This window comes from Ixodes scapularis, unplaced genomic scaffold (genome assembly GCF_016920785.2).
Source record: "Ixodes scapularis isolate PalLabHiFi unplaced genomic scaffold, ASM1692078v2 PGA_scaffold7__128_contigs__length_106722199, whole genome shotgun sequence".
Taxonomy (NCBI): domain Eukaryota; kingdom Metazoa; phylum Arthropoda; class Arachnida; order Ixodida; family Ixodidae; genus Ixodes; species Ixodes scapularis.
The window spans coordinates 33,459,290-33,473,290 of NW_024609882.1; the positions used below are offsets into that span (position 1 = coordinate 33,459,290).

A 14,001-nucleotide genomic window follows, 5' to 3' on the forward strand; every position below is an offset into this window, starting at 1 on the left:
CTCCTTCTTCTTCACCGCCTCCTCCTCTCCTCATCCTTCAACCTCCTCCCCTCGTCTCCTCCTCCTCCCTCCTCCCCCTCCTCCTCAAGGGGGGGGGCGGGGCACGTGACCTCACGGTTACGCCGACGTCGACGCCGCTCAAGCCGGAAACGGGCGCCTAAAGGCTCTGTTATACTCCGACGTAACGCGTGCGCGCGTCCGAGCGCGTCACAGCGACGTCACGTCGGCGAAAACCTGACGCTCTATACTCCGGCGTCGTGGCGTAACCGGCGCGACCGGCGGCGTTCGACGCAGCCTGACCACCTCGACGCCAAAATGGAGCATGCCGTATTCCGCGCCGGCCGCGCCGGCGACGCCGGACCAGGATGCATCACGCGCTGGCTCCCGACAGGCGTCGGGCGGGAAGCGCGGCGAATGCGAGCAATAGCAGACGACAGGAGCACCACTACGTGTGGCGTCGTGTTTGAAGAATCGGACTCGGTCGGTCGAGAAGCTGATCGAGGGAATTCGTCCTCACCTGTGTGTCTACGACTCGAGGAAGCTTGAGTGCCGTAGACCGGGCGCTTGTAAAAGATGTACCGTATGCAAACTGACCGCCTACGCTTGCGGCGCAGGCGGGGCACCAACAGTGCAAGCGCGCGTTTTCGTCGTGCAAGGTACGTCCACGCCATCGCTCGAACTAGACGCTCAAGAAGCGCGAGAATTTTCGTATGCTATCCGAAACGAAAAGGAACCGGAAGTGGCGCACTCTTGCAGGAAACGTGCCCCCGTAGTCAGATTCTGCGCATGCGCCGCACCGGCGGCCCACCGACGCGCGCCGCGAGCGCCGCCAGGGACGCCGGAGTATAAAGAAGCCGAATTTTTTATGCGTGCGGTGTGACTAACGTGACGTAGCCGACTTCGGCCAGCGTTCGCTTGCGCGCGCGTTACGTCGGAGTATAACAGAGCCTTAAGAGTTGCGCTCTAAAATTAAAACAGCGCAAGGGCGCGGACAAGAACAAGAAGGCAGACGGACAAGGCGCTGACTAACAACTAAAGTTTATTCGTGCTAACATCAAGTATAAGTACTGTAACGTCCTAACAAACAAACAAAGATAAAATACATGTCATGGACGCTACGTCCTCCTTAGCCATTGTTATGCGCTGTCACTGTGTGTCTAAAAAGCAACATTCCTTATCGGATAAAGATAGTGAAGGATCTTGGTTGATGTTTATATATATATATAAAGCGTTTTACTCCTTGAATGGAGCGAAGGAACACCTCCGAGCGCCGTTTGATGGGTTTTAGGGGTGCATTTCACTATTTTCAGGCGAGATAAAACAGATCGCATTAGAGTTGGTGATTTCTGTGTGTGTAAATAACTTAAAACTGTGCATTGCGAGATACGCTACATGAAAGCCGAGGAAGTGCGCTGGCGACCTGGCCCAATAACGACCAAATAAAAATCTAAAAATAAATTCTTTGATCCCCATGCCGCAGAAGTTATCATGTTTTTGTTCAAATAACTTGCACATTGTACCTTCTGATACTGCCGAGAAGTAGCAACGTGGCACCTCAAGCAGCGCGAATAAGTCTATAGTTTATGCTTCTCTTACGCCGTGAATGACAAACAACAACATAAAAAAAAACGACATAAAGGTTCTTTCCTGCCTAGTTGTTATGAGGCATGCGAATATTCGTTGTCGCGTCATGCCGTGTCAATATTTGTTTCTCGGCTGTCTGAACAAAGCCTCAGGTTTTCTTCTGAAAGTGCCAAAGTTCACTTTCAGAGGCCGAGGCGTTTCTCAAAGCGCGCACTTACGTTGCACATATTTTATAGAAAATACATGGTGTTTGCATGCTCACATGATGACAGACTTACCTGAAAACACGCCTTAAAAGAGCTGTGCAACACTTTCAGGTCTTTGCTTAAATAATTGTGGAAGTTGATGCCTGACACTTCTGAAGTGAACTACAGAAAACAGATTTTGTCTGCATACCCTAGTTTTTATTTAAAAAAAATGAAAAAGATCCAGGTTTCTGCCACCTCTCAACTCGTGCATCGTCTTCTGAGTCACGTGCGCTGTGACGTCAATGGGGGTCGCGCGGGGTTCCGGTGAAGCTCTCTCTTTAGAGTTATTAGTGAGCAGCGAGAACTCATCCGCTCGCGACCACGTGACCATGTGCTGGCGGGCGCAGCGGGAACAATATGGTTAAACGAGGAAAGTCTCATCCCGGTCCGGCCATACCCGTCCGGCCCTGTCCCCCTCCGGCTTCTGGCGGCTGTTCGTGGCAGCAGATAGAGCTGACGGTTTTGTGGACCTAGGATAGATGGCGCCACTAAAACTCCGTCTAATAAAAGTTTTGTCAATGATACCAGGTTTTTGACGCATTTATATTTATGTTGGACCGACAAGATTTATAGAAAAGTTACCCTTTATCGAGCAGGTATTCGCACAAATTGCTATTTGTCTAAAAGACCCCCATTGACGTCACGCCGGGTGTTTCTCATGGTCGCCGCTCGCGGCTGCAGGTCGGGGAATATTCTCATTTTTGCCTCGCTATTACGCGGCGGTATCGCAACATTCCGATAAAAGGACGTGCGTTTTCTGTCATTTGTGACAAGGTGAACAATGTCAAAAGTAGAAGATGTCAATTTTTTCAACGTTAAAATCGTCGCACAGCTCCTTTAAAGGGCACCTAAACAGAAGAAAAAATATATTTTTTTAACAGCCTAGTTTTGGTACGCGTGTAAAAAAATTATTTTCCGCGAAAAAATAAATAAATTAGAGCAATATTGACGGCGCGAGGCGTGATTTAATAGGCAGTCACCTCTCGGCGTTTGGGGCGAGTGGAAGAGAGGTGGAGCAGCTTCGTCTTCTCGACCGAAGTGACACGCGTGTCTCAACTAGGTTGTCTAAAAAAAACATTTCTTTCTCTTTTCAGGGTTTTTTTAAGCATGTTTCGAAGCATGTTTCGTACATTTGTATGTTTCTAACATGTCTGTAGACCGTTTTCGTGCGACTAATGTGTCTGTCTTTTTGTATGATGCGCGAGCATTGCCACCACGACATGTGTGCCACCACAAATTCAGGCGCAACATTACGTTGTTTGGTTCGTTCTTACAGTTTTTAGTGGCATGCGGATGGCTGGTAGACAAAACGAAACACTGTCCACAAGCCAAGTATCGGCCTGTTTATTTGTTTGTTCTTCCTGCGTCGCTATTCGGCAGTAAGAAAGAAAAATTTAAAGATCTCAGACTAAAGGATAGCGACCGCACTAAACTGCACAAGTTCCTTCATAACAAAAATAGCATAAAGGTCGAATCAAAAAGGTTAACATCAGGCCATTCGGTCATACCTACAGCAATAAATATTAGTTTGATTTTGAAAAAAAAAAATTAATTCACGTATACCTTTAAACGAAACATAAATCCCAGATTAAGAGAGAATGAAGCGGAAGTGAGAAAATAGAAACGAGCGTTATTATGCTCACCAATTAAAATTCGAAAATACTTCTCCCACAGGATAAAAAAAAATATGACGTAATTGTATCGTCACCATTGTATAAAACCTCATTAACGCCGCAGTACGTGTCTGTATCATCACACGTCACGCGACACTCGACAAAATACTTAGGGCCGGTTGCACCAACGTCGCTTACCTTAACCCAAAGCGGCTCTTTCTTAAGTCGGCTTAGCGTGCTAAACCAAGCTCGGAAAAGCACGGGTTTAAATTTCGGTTGCACCAACGTAAACCTGGCTTTACAGACGCGCCCCTAGCTAAACGCTGGATTTGCGTAGGGAATGTAGGGACAAACAGAGCGAACTAGGGAACACTCAGAGTGACGAATTCGATTGGCGGAGAGGAATCACGTGATGTAAACAAAAAAACTTCCGTAGTAGTCGTCGTCGGCGTCTGCTTTCGCTGTATTTCTTCGGTGAGTAAGGAATTAAAGGTCTCCAAATTCAATCATGTTTTCGCTTAACGTTCAAAAACAGGAGTCAACGCTTTAAACAAACACGAATGGTCTTTACATCTGTAATTGTGTGTTTAATATCGGTTGATAACAAAATATTTTGACAATGACAGTAGTTTTCGTGCTCACATTTTGAGATAAAGGAGCCATCGGGGGCCCCAAATCTCACCGAACGCGAGAAGGACGCTCTACTCGCTACATCGCTGAAGACAAAACATCATCGAGAATAAGTAGGAAGGTAAGATGACTACTAAAATCAAGTCATGCCTGAGACCGATGAAGTTCAAAACAGTAACGAACTCGCCACGGCAGCTGCGAAAATGCCCGGAAATCATCGAATAGAAGTCGTCGAGAGGTCAGGTCACGAGACCTTCCATCGACGGTACTCGTTGCTATCAGCAAGGTGGCAGAACTGCACTGTACCGTCGTTGAACATCCGCTGCAGCCTCAAACTGACTTCAGTTTCACACTGTCGAGTTCAGAGGAAAAACAAAAAACCCTACTAGTACATCACATCGTGCCGATAAGAACGGTCATCTCTTCGCATCACCTGCCCCAGCCTGCCCCGATACAGCAATGAACGAATCTAGCATAGTAGTCGTTACGATTTGTCGTCGCCACGAATGAAAGATATAAAGCAAAATATTCCTAAAAAATCGCGACCACCAAAAAAGTTACGGTTATGGAACGTTACAGTTTTCTGAAGCCAAGATTCTACTCGCGAGTTTAGGAAAATTCACTGAAGATTGTCTCAAAACTCAGAAAACGAAAGAAATTGAATTTTCGCTGTTTTATTACTTAAAAGCGCCGCAATCTAATGCAAACGGCAGAGGTGTCGACAATCAGCTAATCGCCGAGATCATGTACTGCCACTATTCAACGCGCTGATGGGATTGAAGGATACGCGCTGCAAGTGTAAATAAACAAGGTGGTAAATAACAATACGTTACAGTTATGCGAAAATTAGTAAGTACATATGAATAAGCTCGTTGACAGAATAACCAACGGGAAGACAGACGTGAGCGCCACAGCTCCGTACGTACCTCGGTTAGGGCTAACACGCCCTGAGAGTGAAGAGCCAACTTGAATACAGGGGTCGATGAACACTTCACGCGACAATATTTTGCATCCTTGTCACAATCGAAGGTCATTCTGTCAAGACTTTCACGCTGATGTAGCCTAAAACACTTTGCACAACTAATTTCGTCCACCGCGTCGACCGCGACAAACCAGCCGCCATGTTTTAAATCCAGGATTAAGAAACAACTGAAAACAACCAAAAGCAAAGCGCCTAATGTTGAGCGCTTACGATAAGCGTAGTTTAGTGCTAGGTTTAGCGATAAGCGAGTTTGGTGCAACCGAACGAAACCGAAACTAAGCTTAGGTTCCCGGCTAAGCTTCGCTTTGTGCTAAGCGGTGTTGGTGCAACCGGCCCTAAGTCTCCTCGAATCGTAGGCGCGAAACATATTTGGCTGACATTCTTACCTGCTAGTGAGGAAAAAAAACTAACTGAAACAATGTTTGAAGCTCAAATATTGTAGATGCAAACATGGCTTTCAATCGATGCTGCGTTTGAAAATTCTTTGCGGTGTCCGGGCACTATTCCCTCAAAGCACGCCTCAAACGTGGGGCTGGCTGCTTAATTATTACAAGAGCATTTTTTTTTGTTTCGAACCCCCTGCAAATAGAGACATTTATCAAAGCACCGTAATTAGCGAACCTCCGTAATTCCAATTTCAAGACTGTCCGACACAACGCTCCGTACGTTCCAGAAAGCATTTACTCTTTTTTTTTTTTTTTTTGAGTAATTGCGCGTTTGTGAAATTCGTTGTGGATCGCTCGAGCGTACTCCAGGAGAGCCGTCTTTTAATCTCTCGCTTATTTTAAAATCCTAGTTTTACAATCCACAAGATTTATAGCGGGACTGGTATTTTTATAATCCTGGGGAATTAATCGGCACGCATTAAACGAAACGGGCGTAACCGATGTTTGTATCTCTGTTTCCGCAATTGGTACGTGTTTATATTGTTGTTGTTTGTCCAAAAGAAGGGGTATGATTATGCGCTCGTTGATTTCCAGAAACTTCAGTGCGAGATTTAAGTATACGTTTGAGCGGGCAATCATTGGGAATATTCCTGACTTCTTCCGTTCCTTCCTCCGAAAATGTTTCAGTAATACAGCGATTCCTCGCTTAAAAGCAATCAAGCCGACATGTTAATTACCGTTCTACGGACATCTTAAACTTTATTTTTGAGCTTTCAAATATTGTAAATAAAAGAAAACTAGTATGTATCATTGCTTCAAACACGTAACGCCCATCCAAAGATATTACCTGGCTCAGACAATCCTTCCTATAAAATGAATATGTAATAGCCCTTCGTGGCTTATTTTTACGAACAACCCCTTCAATCGGAATGATATGCAGTGAAAAACGAGGCGGAGAAATTGCGGATGTACAATCGACCTCTCTTTCATAAATGCACATTTTTTTGTTCGGGGTGATAACATCGTTTTCCCCTCAAATGCCGTCGCAGCACTGACAACTACACCGTGCTTACAATTGTACCGCAAAGAATCTCCGCGCCCACTAATTTTTTTTCTTTTTTTACTGATATGCACTTGCTACACTACTGCGAAGCCCTGCTCCTACGCAGCAGGCCGGGGGGGGGAGGTTGTGCGTCGCTGACTCCCCCCCCCCCCCCCTTTTCCCCCCGCTTACAGACAATTAGCGCGGCTCTATGCCATTGTTCGCGCGCGCTACGTCCTCAAACCAACAGCTGCGCTTTGTTGCCACTCTATTTTATGACCTTGCTATGGTGCGACCAACACCAACACGAGCAAACAAAGTCCGTGCAGGGTTCTCATGTAAAGCTGTCGCTTTAAAATTAGAAAGCGCGTCTGAATGAAAGGGGTCCCCGAACCCAAGCGCGGTGTCACCGACCTTACCTCGCGTTTAAGTGACGCTACGATCGGCTTTACCTACACCTTGTTGCATTGGTGACAACAGGTTCCCTCGTTAACTGTCCTTTGTACGAGCGTCTTGCTCGTGACTACCCTCCAGTCGGTGATAGTGATGCCGCGTCACTTCCACTACCCTTTCGCCACATCGCAGTTCGCGCGTGTCTTCCTGCGCAACTGCACATGTGCTAGCAAGCTCGCGCTTATGTCGCGGGTATGTTTCTTAAAATTTCTAGAATCTTATCCTTATTGCAATATATCTTATTTCTTAACCTTACTTTTTTGTAACTTTCTTTTGCGGTACTTTAATTTTGTACTACTTGAGCGTGTTGATGCTTTTTAAACATTTAGAAAGTGGAGACACATAAGGGACGATACAGACAGGGCAATCTTTGACCTGCTTTCGCGCCATGAGCCACCAAGGCTCTATTTCTTCTTCTTCTTTTCTTTCCTTCGCGCTCTAGCGGCCTGCTTCTTCCCGTTAATTTTTACTTAGTTTTCCGTCGTGCTCTAAGGCTGTCGTGGCTTTTTATATTTCTCTTTTCTTTCTTTATGACTCTGATGGCTTTCCTTCCCTTTGGTGCTCTCATCACACTTTCTCACGTGCTCTTGCGCCTTTTGTTATCGCTCTCTCTTCCTCCTTATATCACCCCCCCCCCTCTCTTTCTCTTTCTCCTTCTCTCACTCGTTCTGATTCTTGTCGCAGTCCTTCAATGCTCCCTTTCACAAACCTAGCGATCCCGACCGATGCCTTTTCTGCTTGCAAATTTTGCTCGCCAAAGCTGGCTTCACGGCAAGCGACATCTTAATGCGGAGAAAGCCGCCTTCAGCGTTCCTTCAAAACTTTTTGGGTAGGTAGGCCCGAAATATTGGAATGTGAGAGGGCTAAGCTGATTTCATCAACAGATTGTCCGAATTTTTATTTAAAGTTTACAGTTATGGGTGTGCATTCTTGACAAAAGCTTTGGCCTAATAATACCATACAATTATGTTGTTAATGTTTTTTTACTTGCTTTTTTTTTTTTTTTTTGGGGGGGGGGGGGGGGGGGAAGGGGTTCTGCATTCACGGCCTTTCTATTCATAATAAAACAGCCCGATTTTTAGAAGTACAGAGGAAGTAACTGGACAGGACGAGTGCTGACTAACAACTGAAAGGTTTATTATCAGGAAACCATGAAGAAAACATAAAACAACACGACTCTCCAATCACAATGGAAATGCACATGCGCCGCATAAAATTGGGTGCTATCTGCTACACAATTCTATAGGCGTCATCCCCGATCTAAAAATTCGACCTCACTGTCCAGCAAATTCAAGGAAGCCCGACTCACGCAGCCTGGCCCCTCCTTCTTTATTCTACGAGCTTCGACAATCTCTCGAGCTCTTTGGAATTGTGTGATAGATAGCACCCAGTTTTATGAGGCGCATGCGCATTTCCATCGTGATTAGAAAGTCGTGTTGTTGTATGTTTTCTTCGTGGTCTCCTAACCTTTCAGTTGTTAGCCAGCGCTCGTCCTGTCCAGTTCCTTCCTCTGTCCTTGTAAAATTCGCCGTTGTTCCAATATGAATACATACCAACTCGCCCAGTTATCCTGTTTCCTAAGCCTTCCCATCACTGCCATCATTGCAGCTTGTTAAAGCGTTCATTTTAGAGCGCAGCTCTTAGGCGCCCGTTTCCGGCTTGAGCGGCGTCGCCGTCGGCGTAACCGCGCGGTGCATTATGGGAAATGTCCCATAATGCACCGCGCGAGCCTCCCCTGAGGTCACGTGACCTCGGGGGGGGGGGGGGGGGGCGTTACTCCCGAAGTCACGTGACTCCCATGAGGTCACGTGACCCCTCCCCGAGGTCACGTGACCCCCGCCGAGATCACGTGACCCCCGCGATGACGTCACCGACATCCGCATCGTCATCGTCATCATCACTAATGACGTCATCAGTGACGTCACTGATGACGTTACCGACATCAGCATCGCCATCGTCATCATCACTGATGACGTCATCAGTGACGTCACTGATGTCACCGGCATCCGCATCGTCATCATCACTGATGACGTCATATCACCGACGTCCGCATCGTCATCATCACTGGTGACGTCACTAATGACGTTATCGGTATGCGCATCGTCATCGTCCCTGATGACGTCATCAGTGACGTCAGTGATGACATCATCGGCATTGTCATCGTCACGTGAACCCACTATGCGGATTTCTCTTCTCTTGTCGTTTGCGCTAATTTTATCTGATCACGTGACCCCCCCCCCCCCCGCCGGTCAGTTGACCCCTCCACCCCCCCCCCAGTACCCTTCCCTCCTCCTCCTCAAGAGCTGCGCTTTAATTCGGCGTTACAGGGAGTTGTAAACGGCTTTCACTTTTTTTAACGATGATTACAAGAGGAGGAAATTGAACACAACATTTATACTTTCCTGTCGCTTTATTAAAATCAACGATACAATGATCCTTCAGGTCGTTGTTTTGTTTTTTTAATTTAATTAACACACGCACACGCAAAGTGCAGCGCACGCAATTAACATGATACTCAGAGAAATCTTCCAGAGACCGATAAAAACTAAGTTACCTACAACTTGCTATAATCATTATTCTTATGTGCATGCTTGAACAGTGATTCGTTCTCTTAAGATCTTATTGGGGATATTGCAGCGATCTCGTTGGTTAGACTGATCTGATTCTCGCGAATGGGCACACCTAGCGTTTTTTGAGGTCCCAGTGACCATATATAGTAAGTACAATAGTATTAACAATCTGGGCCACAAACCTCTACGGGTGAGATTCAACGCGGTGCGCAGTGTCGTTTTTGAGTTGAGCACCTTTCTGATTGGTCGTGAACCTTTACGTACTTACCACTGAGTAGATCCGTTTCACGCTGTTGGTGCGTTAAAATTAAGTCTAAAAGAAGCATACGCGAACGAAATAAGATTTATCGATGCTCTTGACAGAGATGTCATTCAAACATCCTGCAAATTTGTTCAACCACCCATAAAAAAAAATCTATTCTTTGCTTTGATCTTCAGAAAACGTAGTTTACAATAAAACCAGGCGGTCATAAGAATCCGCTATCGACGAATGTGCTTGCATCTTCTCGTTGTCCACGGCGTCGTTCATATATTTTGCTCTTCTTTTTCCTGTTTTTTTCTTTTTTTGGCGTGAGAAATACACGCTTTAAAAAGTTTCTTTGTCCTGAAAAGAGGCTAATTGTATGCAAAGGCGTACAATTTCGCTCGCCCTTGCGCTTTTTTTTTTTTTTTTTTCGCGTCGCCATTGGTATACAAAGAAAGACAAAAAAAAAAGTAGCTATTCGTTTTTAGGTGAAAGGGGTGAGAAGTCGACTTGAGAGGTTTCTGGTATTTTCTTACTTTATATTTTTTTCCTCGTTTCCTAGACTCCTGTTTTTTGGTTTTGTTTTTTGTCTCGACTTTTGTTGGGGGTGAGGCTTAGCTCGGGCCCTCATCCCAGATATCCCAGAGAAGTCTGAAGGAGACATATCGACCAAAAGCCATTCGGACATGTCTTCGTTTCCGAGAGAACCAGTAAAAAAAGGGAACCGTTCCCCTGCCACTTAGTTTTCGGAAACATCTTTTCGATGCTAGTTTCTGTTTTTGAGAACCGGCCAGTGTCACATATGTATGTGCAGGATGTGCTTGTTTTGGACGTCTTGGCGTGTAGACGCGTTCGTTTTGTTACGAGTAGTTGTAAAGTTTGTGAACAAGCGTGCGACAGAAGAAGAGAAGAAACAAATGTATAAAAGTCGAAAAAGACACACGAAAGGTTGGAAGAAGCTGTATATCAAATCGAAAGAAGGCATCGATTGTGAACGAAATGTGCTAAAAATACGGCCAAATACGAAACAGAAAGGAGCGGAATTAGAGACGTGGTGACGTCATAAGAATATAACGAAGTAAAAAAAAAAAGAAAAGGGCGCAAGGTTAAGTAGACGCCGTCACTTAACTTGGCCACTCTGTAGTGATTCGCAGTGAATGCGCCGCTATCCTGCGCTCTTATTGCGTGTCTGATTGCTTTAGCCGGTGATTCCAAACCCACTAAGAAAACGATGAATGCATGTATGTATGCTAACGGCTGTACGCTTTCAAACGGGTGCTAGCTTGCGCCACCTAGCCGAGACGATGCACATCTGATGCTGCTTCATTGGCTGCACCCGATCCTGGCGGATGGTTGCGATTGGACTTAGAGTGAAACAGAGTATAAAATTATTAAAGAAACCTCACGGCATCTACTGTCTTTCAGCGGTTAGCAACAAAACGGCGTGTGTTTACTCGAGACTTTTGAGTTATCAAATTGGGATACAAGTTGATGCAGAAAAGCAAAACAAAAACGATTAAATTGCCCTAGGACACTTTGCAAAATTGTTTTCTTTTTGCTCTTTATGTAATGAATAGTCGAAGTACTACTACGCTGTGCCTTAATTCCGCGGCATGCGCCAAGGAACGTGCGCGAACGAACGCTAACGTATTTCCGAATTCTGACAGGCGTAGCTTAAATTCATCTGATTACTCTCCACTGGCGTAATTGATTGGACGTGAGAGCAACAACCGAAGAAGAACGTGTGCTTGCATGGTTCATTTAAGAAAAGAAAAAATGCAACACTAATTCCTTCATTTCTCATTCACCGACTGGTGCAATAAAAAGACGTGCATTAATATGCAGATTCCTTATTTTTTTTCATGTAAAGTGAAGAGCGTTAATTTGTAGTTCAATGTGTATATAAATATAAGAACACTGTAGCTTTTGTTGCGCGGAAACACAAAAAAAAGAAGAAAACAGAAACAATAAAGTTTATGTGTTCACGATAAAAGGCTTCAAAAACTGGTAGACAGCTTTTGCAATAAAGGAACTTACTTTTAACGTCGTGTACTTTGTGCTTACTTTATTATTTCTACTAAGTTACGATATATTTCATTTTTTTATGTATTTAGAGCGCAGGAATCTTTCCTTATGGCTATAAGCGTAAAATCTCAAAGTCGTGTAAACCAAAGAAGGTGTCAGAAGCAATCCTGAATTCATTTGCATATATTCAAACTATGGCGAGTGTCTTCTTCTTTGAGGCCGTTTGAATTTCTGTGCTCGTTTTGTTCCACGTCAAACGCCCTTCGCACCGCGGGAAAAGCTTGCTTCTTTCCTCGCACAAAGATTTGTCACTTGTTTTAATCTATTTTATTGTATTTATTTTTTTTTTGCAATTTATTTTCTTTTTACACGTTTCCGCTGCCCGTCCGACACACCACTGGCTGCACGCGCTGTTCATACGAGTTATTTGCAATTAACGCTTCTAACAGTACCTGACAAAACCCGTGCACTGAGCTAAGATGAGCCTGTAAAATGCGTCGACAGGCGCAGAAAGAAATTTATATATTTCTCTTCTCTTGGCGCCCGATTTCTTTCTTTAATGCTTCGTGGTTCTGCCATTTCTAGAGAGGCGCCCAACGAGCTGGCGCCATTTTAGTTTTATTTTTTAGCGTTTTTTGAGCTTTAATAAAGCGTAGTACCATTTCTCCAATGTTCCTCCTCACCCAAGTGTTGCTCCACCTGGACCGGCCCCGTATGGAACAGAAATGCTATAAAAAATAGGAATAAAAGAAGGTCATGAATGGAGGAGTGAATAGCGAAAGCTAAGCTCAACGGAGAAACGTGCTCTCGCATTCTTTTGTTTTTTTTCAACGCAGGGTTGAGAACGAGCGCGCGCCCCCGCTTGGTTGAACCGTGCGACCGGAAAAACGCGGCAAACGTGTTTATACCGCCCGGTGCGTGAACGCATGGGCCGAATGACTGCGGAATATGTACGGACCGCTGAGGCGTGCGCCAGTTCTCGTATTAGGGCGGCACGATTCGGGTGCAAATGAAATTCTGAAGAGCGACATGCCGCCCGAAAACGTTTCACTGATCTTTACCGGTACTCGTAGAAGGCGTTTCTTTTTGTCTGGAATGGGGAAGTGGCCTCGCAGTTTCCTTTCGTGACCACTGTTGAAAACAAATTTTAAGGAAGCAGGAAAACATTATAAAAAGAAAACAATAGGTGCTATGAAAATAGTATTTTGGGCGAAGAGATAGCGTATAGTAAAGCCAGTTTGATTTGGAGGTTGTTGTTTTTTCCGCTGCTTTTTGTTAAAAGATTTAGTTACTTTTAGGGTAATAATACACTAGTTGATTAACACGTGTCTTACTGTTTCAATTATAAAGGTTTGTTTTTGCGCGACGACAATAAAACAGCCGAGAAAGTGAACGCGGTCCTTTATACGGCGATTAACGTTCATATTAAAAGTGATAACGCCGTGCTGTTGTTTTTGTTGCTTTTCGCATTCCGCCCTCGGGTTGGTAGTGCCGCGTGGCACAGAGACCACCAATGACGACAGAAAAGGGATTCGGAGCCTGAATATCCAACGAGTCAAAAGATCCAACGAGACGAAAGATCCACTAGTAGATATTCATGCTCGTTGGATATTCAGACTCTATGGACATTCAGGCCTGGTTGGATCTTCCGTCTCGTTGGATATTCAGACTCGTTGGACATTCCGTCTCAGCTGGACATTATTTTTCGATGGATATTCGTCTTGCCCGCCACATAACCAAGTGGATACCTGATTTGAGCAATGCGTTTCGCATTGTTTACCTATTTCTAGCTGGTAGATCTTCACATTTCTTAAGAAGAATGCTGGTTGTTCAGGCGAATTCAGGTTGGTTAAACTTGGCTGTTAAGATCGACACAATTTTGAAATCGCCCAAAGGCATATAAATAATTGTGCTTGGATTTAACTTGTTTATTCTAACGTGGAACATCCTATTTAAAGGAACCGCTGGCCATTGTTTGTTTTGGGAAGGTATGCGGCTGGGCTTCGCCGGCTTACGCGCGTCTCCGGGAGCACAAAGCTTCCTCCCGCCGGTAACTGCTTTCTGGTGTTGTCGGAGAAATTCTGGTTTCGTTGTTCCCCGGTGCCTCTTCTACCAACCCTTTTCAGCCTTTTCCGAAACACCTTGGCTGGGTGCTTGACTGAGAAGGCAGCTGAGACTGCAGTGGGAGCTACGTGCCCGCCGGACCAATGTGGGGGTATGAGTG

General features: G+C 45.1%; 1 protein-coding gene across 1 annotated transcript in view; it reads left to right on the forward strand.

Annotated features, from left to right (window-relative positions):
• Positions 1–14,001, forward strand: part of LOC8042575 (low-density lipoprotein receptor-related protein 4) — a gene marked incomplete at its 5' end in the record, with an annotated part of 130,877 nt that overhangs the window by 15,420 nt on the left and 101,456 nt on the right. The gene's annotated exons all lie outside the window — the stretch shown is intronic.